The sequence below is a fragment of the Alosa sapidissima genome, chromosome 9, assembly GCF_018492685.1.
Source record: "Alosa sapidissima isolate fAloSap1 chromosome 9, fAloSap1.pri, whole genome shotgun sequence".
Lineage (NCBI taxonomy): Eukaryota > Metazoa > Chordata > Actinopteri > Clupeiformes > Clupeidae > Alosa > Alosa sapidissima.
This window is the reverse complement of record NC_055965.1, coordinates 32,368,644-32,379,266: the sequence shown is the minus strand read 5'-3', so window position 1 is coordinate 32,379,266 and position 10,623 is coordinate 32,368,644. Positions and strand designations below refer to the sequence as shown.

At 40.2% G+C, this 10,623-nt stretch overlaps 2 protein-coding genes across 5 annotated transcripts in view; one reads left to right on the top strand and one right to left on the bottom strand.

Annotated features, from left to right (window-relative positions):
* Positions 1-10,623, top strand: part of LOC121718789 (zinc finger protein 708-like) — a 712,111-nt gene that overhangs the window by 241,090 nt on the left and 460,398 nt on the right. The gene's annotated exons all lie outside the window — the stretch shown is intronic.
* The window catches only part of LOC121718874 (gastrula zinc finger protein XlCGF57.1-like), a 404,172-nt gene that overhangs the window by 323,728 nt on the left and 69,821 nt on the right, over positions 1-10,623 (bottom strand). The gene's annotated exons all lie outside the window — the stretch shown is intronic.

The window sequence follows — 10,623 nt, the reverse complement described above, 5'->3', positions numbered from 1 at the left end:
ATCTAAACCTGAAATCAATACACTTCATTCATGCTTTGCTATTTCATTAGAGGACCAATCCTTATAAACACACTTCATTCATGCTTTGCTATTTCATTAGAGGACCAATCCTGTCACTGCTCCAACAAGTCCAGTAAGAGTGTGAGATTCCTTCATGCCATTTGCTGCTATAATTCTTATCACATTTTCTCTATTTTGCCCATATAATTATACTATAACTGTTCATAGTTCTGTTTTGCCAAAGCGACTGGTTTCGTCTTGCAGGGTCACATTTGTGCTTTGTCAACACTAAAACACTTGATAGCTCTGTTTTGCAGGGATTGTAATTCTATACATTAATTGTGGTTGAAGGCTTCAGATCAGTTTATTAAATGACCATCTAAACCTGAAATAAACACATTTCATTCAACCAGCTGAATGCCTGAAGAGTCTCTCTGGAGACAAACTTGCATCTGCCCTCACTCATCTACCTGCAGGCTACAGTATGGACATGTGACCTTAGTTATTATACTTCTGCAGTACACTCATCTACCTGCAGGCTACAGTGTGGACCTTAGTTATTATACTGCTGCAATACACTAATCTACCTGGAGGCTACAGTATGGACATGTGACCTTAGTTATTATACTGCTGCAGTACACTCATCTACCTGGAGGCTACAGTATAATGGACATGTGACCTTAGTTATTATACTGCTGCAATACACTCATCTACCTGGAGGCTACAGTATGGAAAATCAAATAAATCCCATACTGTATTTTGTTATGGCATAGAAAACAAATGAAACAAAGAAAATGATAACAGGTTCATCACATGTCCTTTCAGAATTTTTATTTAGACATTTTAAAGTCAGAAGCACAGTATATTTACACATTTTAAATCAGAAAAACAAGAATGTTTTATAGTTCTGTGTGAACACATATAGAAACACTAACACCTCATTGACTTGAATGGGATTTCCCAAAGTTCTAGCGGTAAATAAATTCATGTAATTACACTGCAAACATATAATTACCGCTGTCAATGGCAACGGGTTTTGTGCTTCTGATACGTTTTTCATATCACTACGCAAGGACTGGAACTTCATTCAAACGTGAAAGCAGACGGTTGATCAGCTGTGTTCTAAAGAATGTTTGATTCAAGTTCAGCAGCGTGTGTTGTTGTGAACTATTTGTTTCTCAGCAAATGCCACAACGGTAACAAATAGGCTAGGTTATGTAGGCTAAAGTCATATCCTGGGGAGTTTATTATTTCGTTTTGGCAAGTAGCCGTATAATAAGCGGGATAATGTATAGAACGCCGGTCATTACTGTGAAAATAAGTCCCTTCAGGACGGAACAAGACCCAAAGTTCCTGGGCTGATGGTCCACAGTAGCCTCGTTTATACAGAAAGACAAGAGACAGAAAGAGAGGAGGAGAAGAAGAGGGGGAAGAGAGAAGAAGAAAGAGAGGAGGAGAAGTGAAGAAAGAGGGGTTACAACAGTCTCTCTCTCTCTCACACACACACACACTCACATCTGAAAAGGGATCAGCCCCCAAAATACATCAGAGCCAGATCTGTAGGAACAGGTGACAGATGGTGGGATGAAACATAGGAGGAGAGAGAAGAGAAAGGGAGGAGGGAGAGATGAGGGAGAGAATGAGGAATGGAAGAGAAAAAAAAAAAGAGAACAGAGACAGAAAAGAGAACAGAGACAGAGAGAATGAAAGAGAGAGGAGGAGAGAGAGAGAGGAAAAGAGGGAGTAGAGACAGAGAGAGGACAGAGAGGTAGAGAGGAAGGGAGGGGAATGAGAGATACAGAGAGTGGAAGAGAAGAGAGGGGGAGTAGAGAAAGAGTGACATGTGGACATACCTGTTGGAGGACGAGCTCATGTGATTCTCATGTGTGGGACACCTCACCCCAAACCAGAAACCCAGGATAACATTTGGGGTTGATCACAGTATACCCACTACAGCTAACTGCTACATCACAGTATATCCACTTCAGCTAACTAGACTACACTACTGCGCACATATGTACAATATAAAACAACTATAAAATGAGGGAAAATAGTTGGTAATATCTTTCACAATTACTTTCTCTTACTCTAACTGACCCGTTTACATGTTCAATTTGTGCGCATATCGGGGTCAGAAAGCTGTCCACCCCATTGAATTGTGTGTGTGTGAATTGACTGAAACATCAAGGAAGCATTAAGAAAAATGTCTACTTGTACTACTTTTTTTGTGTGTACACACTGGGCTTGACAACCAGATAGCTGTATATGGCGGGCCAATGAATCTCCGGCCACTTGCTAACGTCGTCTACCCATTCTGTTATCAGCTCGGGATCAGACAGACAATCACCATTAGCTAAGACTAATTTATTAAGGCACGGTCCTTGACAGCTCAACATGCCAGCCTATTAGCTGCACATTTTTCTAGTTTTAGTTGTGTCTGAAAGCAAGTCACGTTTGAATTACATGATTATCGTCTGTACTGCAATACTGTAGGCCTTCATCACCTAAAAATATAATGCAATGACATAGGCTACATGTTTATTACATAGAATTAGGCCTACTGCATTGCCATTTTATGTGATTATTGACTATTTTAAATGGTATCTTTAACTTACTTTCCTGCAAACAATCATTCTGTTCTACCTCCTCCTCGTCCTCTTTCTTGACCTCAATCTCCACTGCTGTCTGCAGTTTTACAGTCAAGCTCTGCAAAGGGCTTTTCCTCTTCACCTGGACATGCGATCATATGACCATATTCCTCGTCTTTTATATCTTCTTCTTTCACAATCACTCTCAAACCGAACTGGTGTGATTCAGTAACGTTACAGGCAGAGCTCAACGGTGTGATTCAGTAACGTTACAGGCAGAGCTCAACGGCAATCCGAGGTCCATGTTTTCAAGCACCAAAGACGATTATCCCATTCAAAGTTTTCTAGTCAGTGTAACTAAATGAAATATGTAACCTAATAGTTTCCCAGATCCGTTTCTACTTTTAGAAAATAACAGAAGGCATCACAACATGAACTAGATGTACCACAGAGCGGTACAAAATATGACCTCCGCCCAGTCCAGCACATGTTTTCCACAAAAATAAATCACGCTGAAAGGCCTATATGATTCTAACTGTCTCACTAAATTGCATTATCCACACTCAATTCTCACTGGTATCTGTTAGACAACAAGTACCAAAACATGATTAGTTCATAGATTTCACATGTAAAATTCATTTTATACAACCCCACCTCCATCTTGCCTGTTCATAATTCTGAGAAATTCTTGAATTGTGTGCATGTGTGCATGTACATTTTTATGTTATGTGTGTGTGTGTGTGTGTGTGTGTGTGTGTGTGCGTGCTTGTGTGTGTGCCTGCGTATGTGCCTGTGCATGCATGCGTACATATGTCTACTGTGTGAGTATGTGTCATACGTATGATTACTGTGAATGTATGTGTGTGCGTGTGTATCTGTTTGTGCACATGTGTGCACATGAAATGGGTTAACATGACCCCTGGAGGCAAACATATGGAAAACATTGGTCATCTTAGGCCCTACAGTTCTCAAGATATTCACAGAGAACTGTGTCTGCCCTACCCTCCTTTCAGGGGGTCCAGTCCAGCGGGGGGGCTACAGATCAAAACGAAAAACAACGGTTCCATGCTATCCATGTGGGGTTACATGCCCACCAAGTTTTGTGTACCCCGGTCTTTCAGTGTCCCGGGAATCCTTGTTGGTGTACGTCACTAAATGTACACATAAATTATTTTATTGTAAGGCCCCCCATGAACGAGTACACAAAACTTCGCATGCATTCGGAGGGTGTCATAATGATCTTACACTTTTAATTTCGTGCAGTTTTGACCATGTCAGCCAGAGATATTGTGATGAAAACACCTAATTTTTTGCTTTTTAATTTTTAACTAGGTGGCGCTATACATGAAATAAGTGGTAATGGGATGGGTTGACATGCCCCCTTAAGACCAACATACAAAAAAAAGGTGGACCTCCTAGGCCCTACGGTTCTCGAGATATTCACAGAAAACTGTCTCCGGCCACCTACAGGCCAGTTGGTGTATAGTAACATAAATTAATTTATTGTGTGGCCCCCCCATGAACGGAAATTCCACAAAACTTGGCGTGCATTCAGAGGGTGTCATAATGATCCTACACTTCCAATTTCGTGCAGTTTTGACTATGTTAGGTCACAGATACCTGCGATTACAACACCTCATTTTTACTTTTTTGTGTTTAACTAGGTGGCGCTATACATGAAATGAGTGGTTATGGAATGGGTTGACATGGCCCCTTGAGATCAACATACAAAAAATAAATGGTCCTCCTAAACCCTACGGTTCTCGAGATATTCACAGAAAACTGTGTCTGCCCTACCCTCCTTTTGGGGGTCCAGTCCAGCAGGGGGGCCACAGATCAAAACGAAAAACGATGGTTCCATGCTATCCATGTGGGGTTACATGCCCACCAAGTTTCGTGTACCCCGGTCTTTCAGTGTCCCGGGAATCCTTGATGGAAATTTGGACATGCGAAAAAGAAAAAAAAAAAACAAATCTGACTAAACCTATATGACTAAACCTAGCTTCGCTGCGCGGCGGTCATAATTATTAATTTGCAAACAAATAACTGGCGTCAGTGACGTCTTTGACATGAAGATCCCCGGAACAATGCTTCTACTAGCATTCTACCACAGGTCGAGAGGTGTAGCCTAGTTGTAACTACACAACTTTACGATAGTGGTTGCGAACGTTCGTTGTTTCTATGGTTTTGGGAAACACTAACGTAGTGTAACGATGCATTGGACTATGTAAGTCCCAAATATGAATGTAATTCTGCGGCATAAAGCAGATGTTTACCTGCTTAAGTAAACTAGAATCCACTTGGTCTTCATGACTACTTTCTTTGCACAGCAGAAGTCATCTCTTGCGAATGTGTTCACACATTTTCATTGGGTTCACACATTTCTCACACCCTTAATAATAAGCATAAGTCTGAATCTCTGATACACCTGTGTAAAACTCCTTTGCACAATTCTTCAATCAGCAATCATTGATTATACATAAGAGATGTCATTTCTGTGTTGCTATTTGCAAGTATGGATCTAATGCACATTTAGACAAAGTACTGTATTGCCTTTTTGGTGGAGAAAACAGTACAAAAGGTGTAGGTCTATTTCGATGAAAGTTGTAGTTCAATGAAATTTACAGTATCTTGGTGTTTGCTGTATGTCTTACATGTCAATGACAGTTACATCTTGGGAGGAATGAATTAATTATTTTTTTATTCAGTACATTTTGTCTTTTCACAGTTTTTTTCTGATACCAGAAAAATGAGAAAGTAATGGAACAGACATAGCAAAAATGCCCATTTTGAAAACTAGATTTTGCATTTTGTTGTCCAGTGTGTAATGATTGATTAAGGAGTGTTTTTGAATTGGCAACAAGTTGTAGTGTTTGAAGGCAAGATTTGCTTTTGCTGCATGTTTTAAGTGTTTTGAGAGAGTAACAGCCTTTTGCAAGCAAAATGTGTCATTTTGTCCAGAGTGCTTTTGTTCAGACGCGGGTGTTAACTGTTTTGAGAATGTGATGTCAGAGTTGACACAGGTATCAAAACTATTGGGAAAAACTGTAATTTACAAAACCAAAACGTGGCTAATAGTTGTCTAAGCCTCTATAGCGTAGCCTGTTAAAAACGTCGCTAGATAGTATTAAATCGCCAACATTGTTTTCTGCAGAAGCCTACCCAAGGCTACATTAATTCTGAACAGTTATTTCTCTACTGGCTCAATTATCACACCACTGTTTTGATTTGCGTAGTTGCGTTACCCCAACACTGACAATAATGTAGACAGCATCGTCCGCATACACACCGGGCATATGGGCACAGAGAAAAGCAGGAGTCGTGCTCGCGACATCCTCTTCTGGCCCGGCATGGGGAAAACAAATAGAAGCATCTGTGGCAAAGTGTGACATATGCCAGGAACGACGCAGCTCCGACGCCAAAGAGCCACTCCTATCGCACAGATACCAGAAAGACCAAGGCAGGTTGTGGGAACTAACCTGTTCACATGGAATTCGCAAGACTCCATCATGTAGACTACTACAGCAGGTACTTTGAGATGGAGAAACTCACCAGCTGCACTATCCCTACCTGTAATACCTTCTTAAGCCTCCCATTTGCCAATAAAATAGCTTGTAAATTCTCCTGTGACATCCTATAAGATTTTTTCTAGGGGTGCCAATAATTGTGAGCAACATATGTATAAAAATATGTATTTCTTCATGAGATTTTCCTTTTTCTTAGAATAAACTTGCTTCCCTTCAAGGGTGAATTTTTCCTAATTGTTTTCATTGTGAGAGTACAATGAATCATCAAAAGATATTTTCTTTTATACATGTTTTTAGTCAACTTTACCAAATGTAATTCTGGAGGGTACTGTATGGGTTTTCTCTCTAGTGTGTATATGCATGTGACGTTTCAGGTGTGTGGCTGTTGTAAAGGCTTTTCCACACTGGGCACATTTATAAGGCTTCTCTCTAGTGTGTATTAGCATGTGGGTTTTAAGATGTGAACTTTGTAAAAACGCTTTTCCACACTGGACACATTTATAAGGCTTCTCACCAGTGTGTTTTAGCATGTGGGTTTTAAGATGTGCAATTTGTGAAAACGCTTTTCCACACTGGACACATACATGGGGTTTCTCTCCAGTGTGTACTAACATATGGGTTTTGAGATAATGAATTAGTGCAAAACCTTTTCCACACTGGGCACATATGTGAGGCTTTTCTCCAGTGTGCGTCATCATATGTGCATTAAGATTTGAGCTCTTTGAAAAAGTTCTTCCACATTGGTCACATATATGAGGCTTTTCTCCAGTGTGAGTCGTCATATGGATATTAAGATTTGATCTGAGTGAAAAACTTCTTCCACATTGGTCACATTTATGAGGCTTTATTCCAGAGTGTGTGAGCACGTGCAGTCTAAGATTTCTGGATGATGTAAAAGCTTTTCCACATTGGGCACATTTATAAGGCTCCTCACCAGTGTGTTTTAGCATGTGGGCTTTAAGATGTGCAATTTGTGAAAACGCTTTTCCACACTGGACACATACATGGGGTTTCTCTCTAGTGTGTACTAAGATATGGGATTTGAGATATGGAATTAGTGCAAAACCTTTTCCACAATTACCACATATGTGAGGCTTCTCTCCAGTGTGCGTCTTCATATGGGAATTAAGATTTGATCTCTTTGAAAAACTTCTTCCACATTGGTCACATTTATGAGGCTTTTCTCCAGAGTGTGTGAGCATGTGCAGTCCAAGATCTGTGGATGTTGTAAAACCTTTTCCACAATGACCACGTATATGAAGCTTCTCTCCAGTGTGCGTCTTCATATGGGCTTTAAGATTTGATCTGAGTGCAAAACTTCTTTCACATTGGTCACATTTATGAGACTTTATTCCAGAGTGCGTGAGCATGTGCCGTGTAAGATTTGTGGATGTTGTAAAACCTTTTCCACACTGGTCACATTTATAAGGCTTCTCTCCAGTGTGCGTCATCATATGGATATTAAGAGTTGATCTCTTTGAAAAAGTTCTTCCACATTGGTCACATTTATGAGGCTTTTCTCCAGAGTGTGTGAGCATGTGCAGTCTAAGATTTCTGGATGATGTAAAAGCTTTTCCACATTGGTCACATTTATAAGGCTTCTCACCAGTGTGTTTTAGCATGTGGGTTTTAAGACACCAAACGCGTGAATAAGATTTTCCACACTGGATGCATTGATGAGGCTTCTGTCCCGTGTGTGTTAAAATATGGGTTTTAAGAGTTGAATCATTTAAGAATGCTTTCCCACACTGGGCACATTCATGTCGCCTTTTACTACCAGTGTTCTGATTTTCATTCACACTAACAGAGTGTGTTTGCTGGTGTTTCTTGAGTTCTCTCAAGGCTGTGAAACTCCTCCTGCAGACCGTGCAGTGGTGCAGCGTTCCTTTGAGTTGCAGGTTGAGTTCATCGTTCTGTCCATGGATCTTCTGTTGCGCTGCATCTGGGTATTCAGACACACCTGGAAGAGTTACCATAGAGACAGATAATTAGAATTAGTTACAATATGGATTTAGAATGGCATTTGTCCTACATCTAGTGATTCAATTATCTGGTACACTGTGAAAACTGCTTATCTAAAAAAATCTAGTTAGTATTGTTTTCAGTATAAAGAGACTTACCTTTCTCATGAGATCATTTGACTTAAAATGAGTCAAACTTAAGACATTTCCATCATGAAAACAAGGAAATTTGTCTGTCTGATCTATCTATCTATTTCTAAGAATAAAATTCTACAACAGAAGCCTAATAAAAAATAAAGGCCTGCCTCGAAGCCTGCCCCAAATAAAAGGCCTGTGCTTTGCGCAGCCTAAGGCCTAGTCCACACGTACCAAACCGATCTTTTTTTTCATCCGTCTTCCCTGGAACCATATCAAGAATATTTGCGTCCAAACGGATCCATCTCAACACGACTCAACACGTTACTTCATATCCCAGGCCTATAGGTGGCTCTGTTTCTTTACAGAAATTGACCAAAACTTGCTCGCTGTAGGCTATACAAACAGACAGAATAGGCTATGACGAAATGGCTAGTGCAAGGAAACCAGAATTGTTTGTGTGGACTGATGGTGAACTGTCAACTGTAAAACTAATAAACTTCATTTTCACGGTTTGTGAAGGGTGCAGTCCCGTCCTTTATTTGGCTAACGCAGGTACAAATAATCTCCTTTACTTTTTTTTGGTTGTAGGATAGTCCGCAATTCACATTAGTTTTGGCTATCACCCAATTAGGCTACTAAACGCTAGGCCTACCCAAGTTCTAGGCTATTCCGTCGCCACATTTATAATATTGCTATAATACCTTCGTTAGTAACAGTCAATACTTTTGCCTGCATCAAATTGCGCATTCGCATTTAGTGCGCTACCATCGGCTTAACATGAGTTCTAAGCGTCTTTGTATACTCATATCTGACTTCACTATGAATGCATTTATTTATGTTGTAAGTGAATGAATGACACCGGCACTACGCACAAATTAATGTAAACTTACACCGCACTTCCCTAATAACTTCCCTAGTTCTCTCACGTCACTGACAGTAGCTAGAATGCATAAAAAAAACACCAGGAAAAACAGTGTTCAGTCCACCAAGTCATAAGCTATCGGCGCTGCGCAGCACCAGTTGTGATATTTATCCTACGGAGTGTAATCGTAGGTAATGTCATGTATGAAAACTAGTATTGTTAGGCAATACTGGGTCATTCCACGTCAGTTCAACCAGGGCCCACGCACTTAGGTCTCAAAAAATTCTGAAAAAATTAACAGGTGTACCTATGTTACCCAGGAGACACACTGTAAAATTACTCTTATGTAAGATCAATACTTTCCAAGATACAGCCAGTTTTACAGGGGGAGGGGGGTGTCGATTTTGTCCAGCCTCTTTTTTTTGTCAAAGTTCACAAGCCCACAGCGCAAGAACTAAACCATGCTTGGTGGTACATAAATAGGAATAGTATGTAACAAAATCGTCACGTTTGGTCTGGATAATCCTGCATGGTCATAGCTGTCCCTCAAAGTTGATACAAATTTTATTGGAGTTTTTGGCTGGGCTCTGTTTAAGCCTTCAGAAGACATATTTGTACTCAACATAGGCTCTTGATTTATTTTCCTTACTGAGATAAGTAGAAACACTCTCACAAAAAGCAATGAACAGAAAATAAATCCCTTCAGGGTCTGAACAGCAGACCTCACAAGTCTGAAAAATCATTTTGGTTATCATTTTCAGAGCACCCAAACACCTTGTGGGAATATACAAAGAATTTTTAAATATGTTTTCCCTTATTCTCAATGATCCCTTCTTTTTGAAAACACCAATTTGACTTGTCTTATGCAAATCTTTCTTTTTTATTATCCACCCTGAACATGGGCAAAATGCCCCATTGACATCAATATGTTTTATATAGAGTCACCACACTGCCACCTGTGGTTGTATAGAGTAACCTGTGGTAGCTAGTATTGTTAGGCAATACTATAAGTGTCAAGTCCAGGGCAGCTGAGGTGTGGCGATGACATCATCGATACACAAGTAGGATGTGCAGTTTCGCTGTCCAAACGAATTCAAAAGGGCTACGGTTTCAGATTTTTCCACTCTGGGACCAGGTTTCAAAAAAGTGCTGTTTCGGGCAGTGCGTTTACAGGATTCGTTTGGACGCTCGGCCAAGACGAAGCAAAACCTCTGCGTTTAACCCAAAAAGCGTCTCCGTGTGGACAGGCCCTAAGTAAATAAAGCCATAATTTGAGGATTTTACGGTGTGAAGGGAAAAGAGCAGGAATTTTCCTTTAACAGCATAGCCTACTAATTGGTTGAGGTCTTTGAACCCAAGACTGCCTTTTACTAATGAGCTGATATTGAGAAAAGAAACTTTGATTCAGGTTACACAACAACAATCTTTCCTGTGGTTGCTAAGATCATCATTAATATACTGTTTTTATAAACATGGTTACAAGGGATTCACATCCAGAAGGAGGATCTGAAAGGACTTACTTCCCAGCAGATAATCGTGTTCTTGTT